The sequence below is a fragment of the Dermacentor variabilis genome, chromosome 11, assembly GCF_050947875.1.
Source record: "Dermacentor variabilis isolate Ectoservices chromosome 11, ASM5094787v1, whole genome shotgun sequence".
NCBI classification, from domain to species: domain Eukaryota; kingdom Metazoa; phylum Arthropoda; class Arachnida; order Ixodida; family Ixodidae; genus Dermacentor; species Dermacentor variabilis.
In genome coordinates, this window is record NC_134578.1 from 52,349,214 (window position 1) to 52,368,301 (window position 19,088).

General features: G+C 44.0%; 1 long non-coding RNA gene across 1 annotated transcript; it reads left to right on the plus strand.

Moving 5' to 3' along the window:
• The first annotated feature begins 1,793 nt into the window (after positions 1–1,793).
• LOC142564354 (uncharacterized) lies at positions 1,794–9,911 on the plus strand. Its single transcript, XR_012824565.1, has 3 exons — positions 1,794–2,167; positions 3,475–3,561; positions 9,680–9,911. It is a non-coding gene; the product is annotated as an uncharacterized LOC142564354 (long non-coding RNA).
• Positions 9,912–19,088: the final 9,177 nt, after the last annotated feature.

The following is a 19,088-nucleotide window of genomic DNA, read 5'->3' on the forward strand; positions in this document are numbered from 1 at the left end:
CTAAGAATGGCATACGCGAATCTCGAAGGCCATCTTTTTACTGCCCGCATGCGACGGAAGCTCCTGGAAATCGAAAACACGTCATAGAATTTCTTTCTGCGCTAAAGTATCCCTATTGCAAAAACCAGCGCCACTGGGACCCAGTGCGCCGGATTATGGGCCCAGTGCAGCGCGCTGGACGCTGGGGCGCTGGGAAGGCGCGGCGTACTGGGAGGCACTGGCTACTCGTGCGAAAAACAGCTCTAGCGCGTTAAATATGCGGTGCCTGGACACCGTATATATTTTTTTGAATACAGAAAGCAAGAAAGAGTGCTTTAGTGCAATAAAAAAAACAAGAAAAGAAACGTAAAAATAAAACTGCTCCGACAAGGATTCGAACGTCTGACCTGCAGATTCCAAGCCCGTCACTTTACCACTACGCCACACATCAGACGGAAATGCGAGGATAATTTGGCATGTCAAAGCCGAGAAGCAGTTTGTTCCGCAGAGCTACGTCTCGTATACACATGGTTGATGCGCTATCGCCCAGCAACTAAAACTCACGTCTGTACCAGAAAGAAAAAGTTGCTGTCCGCATTCAGCATGCTTGGAAGTGCCACGCCATCGATTTTCACTTGCGATTGCTATTTTAATTTCGAAAAGAAGTCCTAAATGAACCGCCGACCCGGGATGGTGTGTGGCCTGTTACTGCCGATTTCGATAGCCATTTCTTGTTCTTCACGCAAAGGATATGCACTGTTTCCTTAGTTCAGTGATGCCTTTCAGTCAACACGCATGTCTAGTCATAGATCTTCGTCAGAGAAGCGCGGACTAGTGCTGGGAGCCTTCGGCGATAGCACACATACCTGTGTTTATGACGCGTCACATCTGCAGTCACCGCTTCTTGTGCTGGCACTGTAGACATGAAAAAATCGTTTATTTAAGAACATCGATGCGAAAGCTGAAATATAGAGTGATTTATCCGTGTTAGATTTCTTGATTCCTGCGCCTAGACACGCCAAGAGGACGGACTCGGCGGATTCGCTAGGCCTAAGCTTCGGTGGGGAGCGATCTCGGCGCGGGTAGTCAAAATAGCAATCGCAAGCGAAAATCGATGGTGTGGCACTTCCAAGCATACTGCTGAATACGGACAGCAACTTTTTATTTCTGGTACAGGCGTGAGTTCTAGTTGCTGGGCGATAGCGCATCAACCACGTATGTACGAGACGTATCGCTGCCAAACAAAGTGCTTCTCGGCTTTGACATGGCAAATTATCCGCGCATTTTCGTGTGATGGTGTGGCGTAGTGGTAAAATGATGGGCTTGGGATCTGTAGGTCGGACGTTCGAATCCTTGTCGAGCAGTTTTATTTTTTACGTTCTTTTTTCTTTTCTTTTATTGCGCTAAAGCGCTCTTTCTTGCTTTCTGTGTTCAAAAAAATATATACGGTGTCCAGGCACCGCATATTTAACACGCTAGAGCTGTTTTTCGCATGAGTAGCCAGTGCCTCCCAGTACGCCGCGCTTTCCCAGCGCCCCAGCGTCCAGCGCGCTGTACTGGGCCCATAATCTGGCGCACTGGGTCCCAGTGGCGCTGGTTTTTGCAATAGGGTATAGCGAATAATATAAACTGTGCGATGGTTGTTTATGTATTGCAACATCTATATGCAGTTGGGCGCAACAAGGCACAAAGCGAGTGTGTGCTGGTTATTATTTTAGTCATAGCGGAGGCCAACCAAACTCCCAATTTCACAGGTGGCGCCACCCACCACCCCGTTTCAAAGTGGTTGCTCGTAGTATCCATCCACCAATCTTGTTCTCTTGTTTACATGTGCTGTCGGTCGTACGAGTTGCTACGATGTGTTTGTTTGATCGTGTTTTTGCGTTTGCTGTAATGAATTGTGACATAGTTCGCGTGCACAAAAGTGCCAGAAGATAGCTTGTGTTTCGCTGCAAACTCGCGGTATGCGTCGTGCGCCAGGCAAACGTGGACCAACGATTTTCATGCCATGGAGTGCGTTCCCTTTGTCCGTGGTGGTTGTGGAGAGTTCGGTGGGCGCCGCAAAGAAATGATGCGCATTATTAGCGTTCCGCAGGTCGTCCACTACGCAACTGCATGTATGCGGGAATAACTTTGCAGCTCCGGCAACTTGGAGGGCGCTTTTCGACCACATCGTACCATTTAAAAGGTGAGTACACGCATGCTGTGCTTGCTTCTCGTGTGTGCCTAGAGTGCCTTGCGAGCGTAAGAAATCGAACTCCCGCGACGACATTGACTGTGCCGATGCTTGCTGATCGTTGGTTGACATAATTTGCTTGCGCAAGTTTATTGGCTTAATGCTAAATTGAAAGTCTTGGTGAGCGCTTCCTTCCGGTGAGAGGGATTAGGTTCGGCAACAGTCCTCATTTGCGCGAGCTGCCACTTTTCTGCTAAAGTTGGATAATAAAGACTCATCTGCCTCTTTACCTATTCTTACTGCAATGACGTTTCCTCTCTTACTTATGCTTCGAGGTTGAAAATAATGTCTGTTTACGCGGTTGTTGGTTTGTGAGCAGTTATTGGGAAAAAGTATAAACACCATGCAAGTGATCTTGCGCGCGACAGCGACGCGATGTAGATGGTTGTCGCGCTCGCTCGTTCCCTACAAGTCGTACCCCATGCGAGCGGTCTTGCGCGCTACAGAGACGCGATGTAGATGGGTGTCGCGCTAGCTCGTTCCATACAAGTCGTACCCTATGCGAGCGACGACATTGAGAGCCGTCTCCCCGGTGTTGCCGGTATGAGGGCAGCAAATACGCGCCAAAAGTGTGATTTATTAATTTAGTTTGCTGTGTTTTACTCAAAGGAGCAGCGTAAAACATTTCTTTAAAGTCTTGCAGTAGGTTCTTAACCTTGCACGTATCAAAATAGTCGTTTGCTTGTTCCGTGCAACAAGCGGTAGTACTCGACTGATGTACAATTCCGGCTTCGCGCTATTGTCTGTTCGCTCATAGCACTTCTGGGCGACGAGCGACGAATTCTAGATTTCCAGAACCAGGCGACAAAGAACGAGCGATATGTTCGCGCGACGGCCCGTTTGCTCGCTCAAAGCCGTCGCGCACAAAATCTCCCTCATAGGGTTCGGGCAAAAAAATTTAAGCAATTACGGCTTGCTACTACTACAGCTTACGTTTTGAGACAAGGTGTTTTGACATAACTTTGACATAACTAGAGATGACAAGGGAAAGTTGCTTAACTGATAGAAAAAAAAATGAATTGTTACGCAAACAAACATTTGTTTGTAATGTACTGTAGCTGTAGGTCTTAAAAATTTTATTGTCATGAAAAGGTCCCTATTATCACAATATTCATCAGTAACTTTGACCTTGTGCTCTGTTCCCACCCTGCAGTGGTGCAAACATTGTTTTTGTGACTTTTTCTGTGCTCCTTGCATGTGTTCACAATGACTTCTTTAAAGTGCCACTGCTATAAGTTAACACAGAACCTATCTTGCAGGGGCAAGGCCGTGACCAACAACAGTGTCCAAGTCAGGGAGGAGCTATGGCTGCAGCAGCACTGTGTGTAATCGGATGGTCTGGTCAGGTATGACTGAAGTGTATGTGTTTGCAAAAGTAGGATCTCGGTATCATTCGTCAATAAGTTTATGGACATATTACTCAGCAGTGCTTACTAAATGGGCTAAATATCTGCTCAACTTTATTCAACTTGCTGCTTATTTGTGTCTGTAGACATTATGTACACATTACCTTGTTCACTTTAAAACTAGACCTAACTTGTCTTGAGGTTTATTTTTTCTTGCATCAATCACTTGGCTGCACGTTACATTTTATTTTGCTTAGTACACATTATATCTACCTCTTGTTATTTTGTTTTATTGATTTGAAACTTTCCTGTGTTACACCTTTTATATCCACTTTTTTTTTCGTTTAGGCTACACGCTTGTGCAGTTTCTGCACACGTAAGGATTAAAAGTGTAATGGGCCAAATATGTCACAGGTCTAAGCATGCAGCATGCTTACCATTGTTTAACATTGGTATTACAATTATTGTGAGGTTTACTTGCACGAACAAGACTAATTGAAAAAAGTTGGACAAGACAGTGCACTAGACTTCAACTTACAAGCTTTATTCAGAAAACACGCAATGAGGCCCCACCTTATGCTCAAAAATATCTGCAGAAATATGCATAAATAAATGTTCCACATGGGAGGAAACCAAATGCGCAACAAAGCCAATACTGCCCACAACAAACCATTAAAAAGCATTCAGCAGGTTCTTCTCAAGGTACAACAAACACTCCTTTATCAGTGAGTTCCAGTGAAGGAGTGCTTACACATTCATCATCAGCCTTTGAAATGCCAAACACCAAATATTTCCTTATCTAACTGCCTGCCAAACCGTCTGAGCACTTGCTTGTTTTGAAAACACAGGTAGCATTTACGAGCACATCTTCAGCAGTGGTCAGCCAAATGGGCAGTGCCTGCTAGAGTGTTTACAGCGTTCCGGTGCTCCCTAAGCCTCTCATTCAAGAACCTGCCCTTTTGTCCAATACAGCACTTTCTACAGGGAAGTGAAATCTTGTATACCACCCCCACATTGCAGTTAAAAAAGTGGGTGACATGCTCCTTAGTGCATGTACCCTGATTTCCGGCGTTGCTTACCAACTTGCACATTCTTGCGAGCTCTAGTGGCGCTGAAGAAAACACCTACACTGCACTGGTTTGCCACATTGTTTAGGTGGTGGGACACCCCATGTACAGATGGCACAGCCACAGGGCGCCCACTGGCACGTGCGTTATTGCACCGAGCAGCTGCCAGATCTGTTTTTACCTCTTTAATGAGGCTCCCAGTAGTTGACACCAAGGTGTTAACGAGATACCCGGCCCTACATAAATGGCTCGCTTGTTGCTGAGCGCTGCAGGAAACCTGGTGCACAAGATTTAACCAGAACAGCTCTCGGGCAGCTAGGAGCTATGCATCCTTTAACATGGAGTATGCCAAACGGTAGTCGAGCAAGGGCTTCGTTTTTCTACGAGAGTATATATAATAAGGAAAGTATGATTTAAAATTATACGAATATCGAATGATTGCAGGTGATCATCTTCTGGCAACTCATGTGTGAACTTGAGTCCTACTGAACACCCACAATGTTTTTAACAGCAAAGCCAGCACAAGAAAGTCATTAGCACTACCACATTGCCCACTGGACGTGCAGTAACGCATGTCCCAGTGGTAGCCGTGCAGCTCTGCCATACATACACAGGGTGTCCCACCGCCTAGAAGAAAGGTGGCGAACAAGTTTGGTGTAGGCATTTTTTCAGCACCGCTAATGCTCACAAGAATATGCAAGTTGGTAAACATTGCCAGGCGTCAAAGTACATGCACTAAGGAGCATGTCACCTGCTTTGTTAACTGAAATGTAGTGGTGGTATGCTACATTGCACTTCCCTGTGGAAAGTGGTATATTGAACAAACAGGTGCCTGAATGAGTGGCTTGGGGAGTACCGGAATGCTGTAAATGCTCTCACAGGCGCTGGCTACTTGGCTGATCACTGTTAAAGTATTCATAAGTGCTCCCCATGTTTTCATAGCACACAAGTGCTCAGTCAGTTTGCCAGGCAGTTATATAGGGAAATGTTTGATGTGTTTTGCATTTCGAAAGCTGCTGATGAATGCATAAGCACTCCATCACTGGTACCAGCTAATAAATAAGTGTTGTGTCTTCAGAAAAATCTGGTGAATGCTTTGTAATGGCTTCTTGTGGATGCTTATCAGCTTCTATGTGCATTTCGTTATCCCCTATGTGGCACATTCGTTTATACATCTGTCTCCACATTAACTGAGCATGCGGTGGCCTGTTTGCATGTTTCTTCTGAATAAAGCTTGTCAGTTGAAGTCTACCGCTTTGGCTAGTCCGACCTTTATTCCGTACGCCTTGTTTGTGCTAGTAACTATGTCACAGGAGCTGTGTCAACGCCAACTAGCCCAACCTTCTCCATTTTTTCACAATTATTTCTCAAGTTCCCAGAACAATAGACACGAGCTTGAATTTCTTTAAATGGTAAATGAAGGCCAGTATTCACTGTGCTGTAAGTACTACAGCAGTGAAGAGTTTTCTAGTAAGCTTGCTTTCTTTCTCTACATTTATTTATATTCTTCTTAAGCTATACCCATTCATGCAAGTAGGCATTGTGGCAGAGTCTGTGTCCAGTTGCATCGTTTTCGACTTTGTCTATACTGCATAGACCACATAGTTGGTACATAGTTCAGTCTATTGATGCACTATCATTAAATAAGCATGCAGTTTTGCACATGCAAGATTGCCTGCTCGCTATTGCTAAAGCATTTGCTGGTTATTGCTATGTTGCTCATTGCTCAACTTGATTTCAACAGCACCACACAGAACATCTGCTTGGCAGTGGTGTAATTTTAATAGTGACTATCAGCCAACAAGCTCTAAGTCTACAGCGGTCCAGAAATAATTCTATTACTTTGGGTCTCTCCACATATTTGGTTAGCACAGTGGGCAGTTTTCTATTTATTCTGCTTGGTGCTGTTCACGTGAGAATATTTTCAACTAGCAAGTACAAAGTGTAATGCTGTCAAAAGCCTTTGATTACTGGGCAAATGAATTGAAAGCATGGTACGTAATCCAAAAAGTATTTTTCACAAAATACTAGTGTCAAGAACAAGCATCATATGCACTGCAACTCATGGTTTTATGTTGGTATGCAGGTATCTCAAGCTAAGGGTGCTTGTGCATGTATTTTCCACATATTAGCTAATGCTTTAGCTACATGAAACTGTCTATGTTCTGGCTGCTGAAGTCAAATTTGTGGTTGATGAACCTGCTTGTTTTTGCTGTGCACTTACATTTCTGTTGTTTCTTAAGGGTTGTAGCCATGTGACAACTGATGTATTGCAGCAATGTCAAAGGTAGCTTCCACCCATTATTGCTACAGTGTGCCAACAGACACCTGTCGCCGTATTGGTGCATTTTCTGAGAACCAGCCGTATCCTCTAGGTGAAATTTGTAGTGTCGTTTTGAGTTTGCAAGTCAGTTCATATAACTTGAGGACAAAATTTACACAGTGAAGGAAGGGAGACCATACAACATGACCAGTGATGACTGAATATTTTGATAGAAGGAATAAAAATAACACTGAATGTGTGCTTATATTGTGCACAAGTTCCTTCAGAAGGAAAATGTGAGTTGTAATACAAAGGCAAAAAATCACAATAAACAGTATTTGCGTAAAAAAAGGTGAATAGTCAGACTAATTTCTATCCCTTGTCATCTAGAAAGGACGCCTTTTTTCATGCATTCATAATGGGGGCTTGCTCACACGTCTTGTGGTATGCCTCTCTGATTTCTCTTGTCAGTTTTTCACCGTGGGTGGAAACAGATAAACTAATTTAATCTGGCCTAAAGCCCTATCGCGGCAATGCACGGCCAAGTCAGACGAGCATGCCGGTCTTCTCGGTAAAATGTGGTGATTTCTTTGGTACATATTTAGTTCCTGGCCTGTCAGCTTCCTAACATTGGAATGCAGTACACTGCCCCTAACACACACTAGACATATTTCGTGGTATGTTTAACCAAGCGTACCTCACTTGCCTGCTCGCTTTTCTCAGTTCACTTGTGGACTGTGCGGCATACCTGCCTACTTTATTTTTTCTCTCGAAATATGTGTGCATAGCATTCCACAAGCGCATTGAGAAAGGCGTCCAGGGAAAGGAGATTTGTATAAATTACCACTAAATATGTCTTGTGTCCGTCATTAGTAGTGTATTCTATGCCTCTGTTCATGTGTATGTTTGGTCAAATTCACAGGGTCGTCAACTCTTGGCACGAACACGACTCAGCGTGACCACGCCCCGCGGAGTGCCAGCGTGCATGGCGCAGGGGGGATGTGGAGCTTCGTGTCATCTGCTAAAGTGCGGGAGCACGCCATGCTTTAGCGGATGACACATGACATGAAGTCCCACCTCTAAGCCCCTGTGCGCCTGCGCCGCTTAGCTCCGTTGCACAGCCATGCAATGCGCGCTGGCAATCCGCGGAGTTCGGCCACTCTGCACCATCTTCGTACTAAGAATAGACGGTCTTGTACATGGGGCAGACTGGCCGCTGTATAAGCATGTGCCCAGGAGAGCACCATTATTCACTCAAGGGACAAGCATGCTCGTCCCACTTGACAATGCATTGACACAACTGGTGATGTACGCCAGATTTAGATTGTTCATCTCTTTTGTTTACTTAAGGCAACCGATTGATCAACAATATCACTGAGGCATACCATTTAAAAAAGAGGGACATCTGTCAGCCAGTGCTCATTATGATTGCATTACAAAGAGGAATACTCTCTAAATGACACGGAATAGTGATCACTCCGTGCTTATTTGTTCTCTTTTTATGCAAGTACTGTTTATCATGATTTTGTACATTTGTATTGCAACTTGTGCCCTTTGTCTTAAAAGATCGCTTGTGCAGTGCACGGGCACACGCAGTATAAATATTATCTTAAATTTTTGCACCAAAATTAATGTTGAATTGGTAGCTTTTGTGTCTTGTTGTCTTCTTTCTGTCCCTTGTATCACTCAAAAGGTAAACATTAACGTACACCAACTTTCTTAATTACTTGCCCGTCAGTGTTGATAAACATGAAATGTTGTTTTCAGCCAGAATATTTTTACCATTTCTCATTTCCGGTCAGCATAGTGCTAATCCTTTGGCTTTTTATAAAGCGTGCTAATATGTACTTCTGATTAATGCAAAAGTTAGTTCTAGTTGGTGGTAGCTGAACTTGGACATCATGACAAGTGCAAGGGCACACACACACACAAAGAGACACAGTCTGAACGGGCGCTAGACATCAACTGAAGGGCTTAATGACAAAAAACAGCAACGCACATATTGCGCAAAAACCTACAAAAAGATGTAGAAGGTGCAATTGTCCCTAAAGAGAATTCCGCTGCCGCTGTACTAGCGCTGTACTGTTACAACAAACATTTTAAACCTGGTCGCAGTAAAAGGAGCGTGCACACTGAGTTCTGAAGTTTGAAGTTGTGACGGAACTTGGCGCATTCGTCGCTGCAGTTTAGTCATGACGAAAATATAACTGCTGAGATGAGTGAGTGGTGCGAGTGGTTTTCAGAGCCCACAAGGGAATTCACTTGTTTTCAACCATGCAAGGGTAATCTTACTTTCAAGGCATGTCTCCAATGTTCTTTAGAACAAGGCCATGTAGTGTGTGATGGTGGTGGATTTTGGAGACTGGCGCGCGTAGGTCTCTAGGTAACGTGCTGCACTGTTCTCCGTGTGACACTGCAATCGTGGAGGCCTTGACGTCACTCGTTCTTGCACTGTTCTCTGCATGGCGGTGCGCCTATTTGAATCAATTGTTTCGCTTTCTCTGTTAATTTCATTATTGCAAGGTTAGACTGTACGAAATATGAGTGTTTGCTGCCCTTAAAATGGGAAAATTTTATTAGTTTAATCCTTTACACAAAAATGAATTTCTTGGTGAGGTTGGGTTTTACCCCAGTTTTCTTTAAACTTGTTCGAGGGGCAGAAATAGGAAATTATAGAGTTGCATCAGAAATTGACGGATCTAATTAACCTATATCATATTGTTTTATACAAGTGCGTTTTAGTGTTAAGAATACTGCTCAGGAAAAAAACACTTCATATCTGTTGCAGGTACAGATTGGTGTGGGATTTGTGATGCCACTCAACAAGTGGCATTACATATTCAAGTCTGCTTCCGACGGAAAGTGCCCATTAGAGGTGGCATGGCACCTGTGGACACCAGTGCAAGCAGGTGAAAGCAGCCTGACTGGACAGGCCTGCCGGACAATGTGCCGCGCATCTTGGAAGCTTCCGGCAATACCGGAGAAAGTGGCTGCTTTGAAGAGTAAGTCAACAGTCACCTCATTTGAGAAACATAACTGCATATCTACAAGTTATCTGAATGAGTTAGCATTACATGATGTATACAGAGCGACAAGAAATGCCAAAGCAAGAATGAGGCAAGTGCCTATATATTATACCTTTTTCTTCTGCTGTATATGCACTGTGTCTCGACACACAATTTAAATGTCTCTGTGGGTATGAAAAACAGCACAAGATAATTTCGGGATATGGGTTTCCGGCGAAAAACGCCCACAAAGTTTCCCCCATAATCAGTTTCAATTAAAAACAATCAAGAAAGTCGGGTGGCTACACGAGCGGTTAATTTTGACAGGACCTTGATAGCTTGCATTCACCTGCTGCTCATTGTCTTAACAGAAGTGAACATTTAAGCACCTCATTGTCTTTGAAATTTCTAATGTAGACTTGGCATGCGTTATTGTAGCTTTTCACGCTGCAGCTTTCATTTCACTTTTTTGAAATAATGCTTCTCAAGAAAATTGGGTTCCGACACAGCTTGGCAAATTGTATGGTCTAAAAGAAGCTTTTTAAACTACTGCCGTCCAAAGTGTTGACTGTGGTCAACTGATGTGCTGCTTTACAATCTGCAGCATTCACAGCCATGCAATTTCAAAACACTATTCTGATTATTGGGATGTAAAAGTTATAAACAGGGATAAAGTGCCTCGGAAAGGGTGGCCAACGTTTCGTTAGGAGGACCTATCTTCTCAAAGGCTGCCTCGTCATCCTCGGCATGTTGGTTTTAAAGTGTTAGTAGAGTGACGTCACATGCAGTTGTCGGGAGTGGCTGGTTGTAAAGGGAGAGACTTGAAGGAGAATGAGCGCGGTCACCTGATGTCTGTAAGCATGATTCCTAAGACGTAGGAACAATAGTGGGAGTGGGAAGGCGGGGAGAAAAGGAGAAAAAAAGAGACCAACAGGGAAAGAAAGAACAAGAAAAGAAAAAGAAGGGCATAGGAAGGTGTTAGGGAAGCAAGAGGTTAGGGAGCATTCAGGGGTGTCTTTGGCAGCATGTTCTTGTGGCTTTAAAGGAGCCGGTGAGGCGGTCAGTGCTCGAGTAACAAAAACAACCCGAAAAGACATTAGTTGAAAGAATGACTTGAGTAGCATAGCAGCAATGCGTCGGATAATTTAGAAGGAGTTAAGATGGCAGCAAGGAGTCTGGAATGCAGTGCATAGGGTAGCTGGAAGGCAGCGGCACGGTCTTTCTAGGGACGTTAGTCCCAGTAGCTCAACGTAGGTGTCGTCACAGCGGTATGCAGAAGTGGCGATACCCTGTGTGGCTGAAGCACCGAAGAAGGTATCCTGGCGCCTGGGATTTTGGAATATGTTGGTGAGGGTGTTTCGAAAAAATAGAATAAAGAACAGACAAATATGGGGGTGAACTGAAATTGGAATAACAAATAAGAGGGTGGCATGAGCAAAAGCGGGCGGAAGCAGATGTACATGGGAAAACATATTTATGCGAACATATTTATGGGGATTCTACAGACTTCCTATTGCGCTGCACTGACAGGCCCCGCACATACCTACGATACATAGACGACATATTCATAATATGGTGACATGGTCAAGACAGCCTAGATAAATATGTAGGATTTCTAAATTCTTTTCAGCCAACAATAAAATTCGCATCAAAATCTTCAGTGGAGCGCATAAACTTTCTGGACTAAACAATATACATTGACACTGGGACACTAATGACAATGCTGTATGGAAACCTTTTGACAAACAACAGTACCTAGAATATACAAGCCACCATCAAGCCACATTGCAAAGAAGGCATCTTTAAAGGCCAAGCACATGGCTACGTCACATGTGTGTTGAAAACCAAGACTACATAGATAGACTTGATCACCCTAAAGAAACCCTATCAAACGGGAACCACCCTAAGAGTGCCCTTCAGAAAGCCTGCACCGATGCAACCAAACTTGACTGAGCCGACGTGCTCAAGCCCCACCCTAGGATCACAAGAACAGCGCCTCTTCTTACTACTAAATTCTCACACTCCCAAACATGAACAACATCCTCAATAAATACTACCCAATTCTCACCAGCAACCAGAAACAAGATTTTTCCCGCTCTGCCCAGAGTAGTCTTGAGATGTAACACTATAATATTAAGGATATTCTTGTATGTGCCAAACTAAAAACAACAACGAAGTTAGGAACCAGTCCCTGTGGCCACCCGGGTGCTCTACATGCAAACATATTTAATCTACTACTACAGTAATAAGTACAGCATCAAATTACTCAAACAACGTAACTTCGAGTTTCATCTGCACATCAAGCAATGTAGTCTACTGTCTAGAATGTGCCACTTGTAGCAAATAATACATAGGTGAGACAGGACAAAAAAATCATAAAAGACTGAACGGTCACCGCGCAGATACAAAACAATTTACCTAAAGGAGTAGCCAGCCACTTCAATGAACATGTCATATGTGACAAAGCAAGGCTCTATAGACTACAAATTTCCGCTCACCTCGCTAGAGGAAATATCTGGAATCATACCTCATACACAAGTTTAAATGCCTACATCCAATGGGAATCAATTTAACACAGCAACTTAGAATCTTTAAAAACTTTAAAGCTGTAACTTCAATCGGAAAGCCTCATGTCATCAACCAAGGCGCAAAACACATTGTGCCACCAGCTAAACTTAATTCTTAACCTCACCTATTCCACCGTTTCTAATTTTTACCTGCTTACTACTCAATTTAATATATTCTTTCGTGTTTTAATGTTTATATCAACTGTATGACCCCTTTTCCCATGTACACCTGCCTCCGCCCGCTTTTGCTCATGTAACCCTCCTATTTGTTATTCCACTTTCAGTTCCCCCCTTTTGTCTGTTTTCTATCATATTTTTTGAACACCCTCACCACCACAATCCAAAATCCCAGATGCCAGGATACGTTTTTCTGCGCATCAGTCACACAGGGTATCACCAGCTCTATATACCACTGTGACGACACCTGCGTTGAGCTACTGAGGCTGACATCCCTAAAACACCATGCCTCTGCCTGCCAGCTACCACATACATTGCATCCCAGACTCCTTGTCGCCATCTTAATTTCTTCAACATTACCCGACGCGTTTCTGCTACGCTACTCAAGTCATTCTTTCAACTGATATCTTTTGGGGTCTTTTTTGTTACTCGCACACTGACCGCCTGACCAGTTCTTCTAAAACGGCAGAAAGATGCCGCCAATGACACTCCTGAATGCTCCCTAACCCCTCACTTCCTTAACACGCTCCCATGCCCTTCTTTTTCTTGTCTTTCTTTTTTTGCCTCTTGGCATCTCTTTTTTTCTCCTTTTCTTTTGTTTCTTTTCTCGCCGCCTTCCTATTCTCACGGTCTTGTGCCCTCGTCTTAGGAACCATGCTTACAGACGTCAGACGACAGCGCTCATTCTCTTTAAAGTCTCTCCCTTTACAACCAGCTGCCACTGACAACAACTGCACGTGATGTCACCCTACTAGTCCTTTAAAACTAACATGGCAAGGCTGACCAGGCCACTTTTGACGAAGATAGCTCAAAAGTTGGTCAGCCTTTCTGAGGCACCTCATCCATGTTTATAACCTTCATACCACTGTGTGCTATTCCATCTGTCAGCCGCTTTCTTGATTTTAGATGTTCTGATTATTGAAGCTTGTAAGACATGGCCTATCAGCACTTTCGGCATACTTTCAGTGATCTCATTTTATTTAAGCATAAGAATGAGGAAAGAACTGCTACACAAAGAAAGCACCTCGAACATTAGTCGCATGTACGCTCTGATCTGCATAGCTGATCTTGTTCTACGCAAAGCATCCTAAAATTTTCATGCCTCTTGTCGGTGCCAAGAAAAGCAAGGTGCTGGGCATCATGCGGAATTCCAGTGCTTTCCGCCAGCCTGGATTAGAAAGGACTGTATAGTGTGGCTGTAACTGGCATTCTTCTGCCAAGATTCAATTGTTTTATGGATCAAAGTACCAGGTACTCTTGTAGTCGCATCAACACTCAGCCGAAGATTTCATTTCCTACATAAATATGTTTTTTTTAAACAGACGAGCATGAAAGATTGCTCTGTATTACGTTAAGATGCTTCTTTGGGCTTTTTTTACATTGAACATGTAGGTTACCTTAGCAAAGTAGCAATATGGAGATTGAAAAGTAGAAAAAAAATGGCAGATGCCATGCACTGTGAGAATCGATGTACACGAAGCACACATTGTTTGCTTTGATTGACAATAATTAACGGTGATGTTAGTGGCAAGTTTGTAATTTTTTCAGTGTTTAGTCCAATACGAAAGTGGCGAGTTGATGTTAAGCATTACCTTGCATGCACCACTTCTGTTTGTCTGCATAGCCCACAGAACACACAGGGAGATGTGTTTGCTTGAGGCGTTGTTGCGAGTCATTGTTCATAATCTCTGAGAAGGAATGGAGCGTTGTCATTGCCTCACATGGCGCACCGCATCATGGCAGAAATATTAAACTTTAATTGAATTATGAGGCTGTGCATACTTCAATTAGCTATTGTAATTGTATGTATACAATGTATACATAAATTCGCGGTCTGCACTACATTTCGCTGCGTAGCGAAGACGCTCCTGTTCTGTGTGACACTTCTTTCAAGTCTGGGTGTCCTCGACGTCGAGTGCACGCCTTGCTGGCGCGTGTTAATGGGCTCCTTCTACATACATGGCCAACACACTGTTGAGATTCCAGCTCAAAGCGCTCTCTTCAGACAAAGGACGATTCTAATGTTTACACTATCACAGCCCAGCAGCTGCATTTTTCTCGCATAGAAATTAAAACCAGCACAGCACGCGCAATACACACTAACGGTGAAATGCTGGGGCAGCAGCGCCGGTCAGGATGTGCAGAGGTGAGCGCCATCTAGTAATGTTGCAAGAAATCCAACGGCACGCATGACAAGACCATAGCAGCTGCAGCGCCCGTAATGTTGGGAGAAGAGGCAAAGAAAGCTTCACTTTAAAACATTAGTTGCCATCATTTGCAGCTAAATAAAGCTTGCAAGCCAGCCATTATACAGCTTTTACATGAAATCTTTTATGCCTATATGGCAAATGCTAAAGTTACGACTTCCTCACCAACTGCACGAGCAACAAGTAAAGCTAACAAATGACAGAATGGACAAATCAGACAGCTTGCACCTTGCAGCTCCCCTGCATGCGTTAGAGACAGTGTAGCCAAATTGTGGCTCTCTGAATTTGACAGGTATTTGGGTGGTTGAAGAGCAGACAAATTATGCAAAATCAGAAGCCAAATATCCACCCCATAAGGCTTTGAGTACAGCTCCCATGTGTCTAAATTTTGCAGTTAAGCCAACCTCCAGATGAGAAGAGGCGTGGCTTTGGCAAAAAACATACAAAAATCCCATGTGAATCTGCAAAACAATGTGATGCATGTGTATGTATTCTGACTGCAAATAAACCTGATCTGGCTTTGCGCATTGGGTAGCATGTTTGTGTGTAACATTTGCTGCATTTTGTTATCTGAAACTTTTTTTGAAGTGATAAGAGCAGATTTCCTTCATTCACTTATTGCTAGAAATCATTGGAAAAACAATTTACTTATATATTTATTGCACTCTCCTTTTGGACTGCCTGGCGAAATACATAAGTGACCATCCAATGATGCCACCTGCACCACATCCGGAGAACCACCTTGCTTCCCTGCGAAAGCACCTTTGGAGCTCTCTTTTACACAAGCAGGACGCCAGAGCAAGCGAGTGGAAAAGTAAATACAGTACAAGTCCAGTGATGCTTTTTCAATAAAGTGTGATGATATGCTACGTAGTATGGTGCTTTACATATTGATTTGTTATGGCATGAAAATAGCCGCATCTTGGCAACATGTATATACAGACTGTACACTTCACAAGACTCAACATCACATAAAGATAACCCGTCATGAGCTTCCGAATGGCAATGGCTGCTCCTTCAATTCATCACACAACTTGCCTTTGACGTGCTGCGCCCACGATGATATCCAACCCAGTGCCCACCGTGCCACCCGTCACCCACCGTGCCGCCCAGCACCCACTGTGCCCAGCAACCACCATGCTGCCCAGCACCCGCCGTGCCCAGCAACCACCATGCCGCCCAGCACCCACCGTGCCACCCGTCACCCACCATGTCACCCAGCACCCACCATGCCACCCGTCACCCAGCATGCCACCCACTACCATAATCCACCATGATGATGGATGATGGATTCCACTATGCCCAGCATCGGGCAAATTTTCAATAGGGATGTAGTAAAAAACGGCAATTCGTAGTTTAAGAAAGTTAAAAAAGTAGTGTAAACCACATATAAACGCAAGGATACAAAATATATGTAAAATATGATGACTTTTTGAGTAACTATAATAACACTAGACGATATAATGAACAACATTGACAACATGACCACAACAATGCAGTACAACAAATGTGACCATTTGCCTACATAGTTCGTCCCTACTCAACTGATAATAGGTACATATGCATACTTTCTTTACAGGTAGTGGACAGAAGTGCTTCTTTCGATAATGGACAATGCATTAGGGTGTTTGCGTAAGAAATCTGGTTTTAAGTAATCAAGCTTCTGGGTGCCGTAGTTTTGTGAGGAGCTTTTCATTTTTATAAAACGTATGTCCCAAGTCGAGGCAGTGTTCTCTCCGACGGTATTTATTTACGAATGAAGATGGATCAGATAATCTTTGGTTATATATTAGAGTAGCTATTTTCTTTTCTAGTATATTACCAATATTCAGGATTTGTTGCTTTTTCAACATTGAAACTGTGTGACAATGGTATGGCACACCTTCGATAATACGTAATACCCTTTGTTGGAACACATGTATACTTTTCATGTCAGTTTTTGTTGTGGTACCCCACACAACTAGACAGTGTGGTATGTTTAATAGAATAATAGGAGCAGGTCAAAAAATGTTTGCATTGACGTCACATTTCTCAAGGCGGTTCCTGAAAACAAAGTAGATTTATCATCATCATAATCATCATCATCATCATCATCATCAGCCTGGTTACGCCCACTGCAGGCCAAAGACCTATCCCATACTTCTACAACTACCACGGTCATCTACTGCTTGTGGCCATGTTCTCCCTGCAAACTTCTTAATCTCATCCGCCCACCTAACTTTCTGCCGCCCCCTGCTACACTCCCCTTCCCTTGGAATCCAGTCAGTAACCCTTAATGACCATCGGTTATCTTCCCTCCTCATTACATGTCCTGCCCATGCCCCCCCCTCCATTTCTTTTCTTGGTTTCAACTAAGATATGTAATTAACTCGCATTTGTTCCCTCACCCCAATCTGCTCTTTTCTTATCCCTTAGCGCTACACCCATCATTCTTGTTTCCATAGCTTGTTGCGTCGTACTCAAAGCAGAACCTTTTTCGTAGGCCTCCAGGTTTCTGCCCCGTACGTGAGTACTGGTAAGACACAGCTGGTCATACACTTTTCTCTTGAGGGATAATGGCAACCTGCTATTCATGTTCTGAGAATGCCTGCCAAACACACCCCATACCATTCTTATTCTTCCGATTATTTCATTCTCATGATCTGGATCCGTGGTCACTACCTGTCCAAAGTAGATGTATTCCCTTACCACTTCCAGTGCCTCGCTACCTATTGTAAATTGTTGTTCTGTTCTGAGACTGTTAAACATTACTTTAGTTTTCTGCAGATTAATTTTTAGACCCACCTTCTGCTTTGCCTCTCCACGTCCATTTGCATGCACTGCAATTGGTCCCCCGAGTTTCTAAGCAAGGCAATATCATCAGCGAATCGCAAGTTACTAAGGTTAGGTTACTCCATTAACTCTTGTCCCCAATGCTTCCCAATCTAGTTCTGTGAATACCTCCTGTAAACACGCTGCGAATAGCATTGGAGAGATTGTGTCTCCCTGCCCGACGCCTTCATTTACTACAAAGTAGATTAATGACTTTAAGAAGAATATTTAGAAGATTTCAGTGTGGAAGGGAATGGAACCCGGGCCTTCGCGGTGAGAGACGAACACGCTTCCTTGAACCCACATTTGTTCCACGGTTCTGCCTGACTAAAAGAGTGCCTAGTGCATGCATTATCGCACAAGTCACGTCGCAGCCCTCCCTGACCTCTGCGTGTGTCGCTGTGCGGCACACGTGACGGTTCAGAGCAAGAGCTACCACGTTGCGAGTGTATAAAATGAGCGAGTCGATGACGTTCCGAGGTCTAGGAGCGGTATAAGCTTTCGCATTCCCACACGTAAGAAGTCTCAAGTCTCTGCCCAGTTTTTTCTTCACAATGCTTCCTTTTCGCGAGACATTGTTTTGTGGAACCCTTCACTCAGCGTAGCCTCCTTCTCTGCTGATTCGAACCGGACGTGCTGTTTCGCTGGCGCACGTGCAGGCAAAAATCCTATGTTCTGAAGTCGCAGGCACGAAGGAGTGAGAACGGCTGCAAACGTCGTGACTCCCGGCACGCGTTGAAAAAAAAACAAAAATCCGCTTCGGTCGACCCTTGCGTGCATGGATACTACAGATGCTATAACACTGCAATGAAGACTGCCCTCGGGTGATGAATATTATCGATTTCCCTTTGAAATCACATGAGGCTGAACGTTGTCGTCCGGCGCGTAAGGTAAACAAACGCGTCTTTTTCTCGCGCGGTTCTTTCTCTTTGCTCTGGATGATATTAATAAGAAATCATCGGGTGCCTTGAACTATTTTGGGGTGGTTTGTGTACGTGTAATGTATTGAAAGTCGACTCGCACCACGAAAGTGCACTGGGACAAAAGCTTGCTGAGAGCTAAGCTTCCTGAATCTGGCTTTTAATTTCGGCCACACTTGACGCCGTAAGCTCGCCCTCAAGCAAATCTTTGCCGCTAGCCCTACAATAGCTCGATGCCACATAATTTGCCTTGGTAGAATCTCAGTAGAGAAATGGAAGCGACAGCTAGTGGAGAAGTTATGTCGAAGGTACCCGGTAGGCGCCTGCAAACGTCATGATATGGCCCGACAGCTTAAGCGAAAGCACTGAAACATTTCCAAGGGCTGTGATGGCTCTATTGGTTGATTTCAATTTCCCTATTCAGTGGTCAAATCCTTATTCTTGTTCCGTACCGGCATGACCTGTGGTATTTCGCCTTGCTCACTTGTGGGCCTGCTTTGGACTACGACA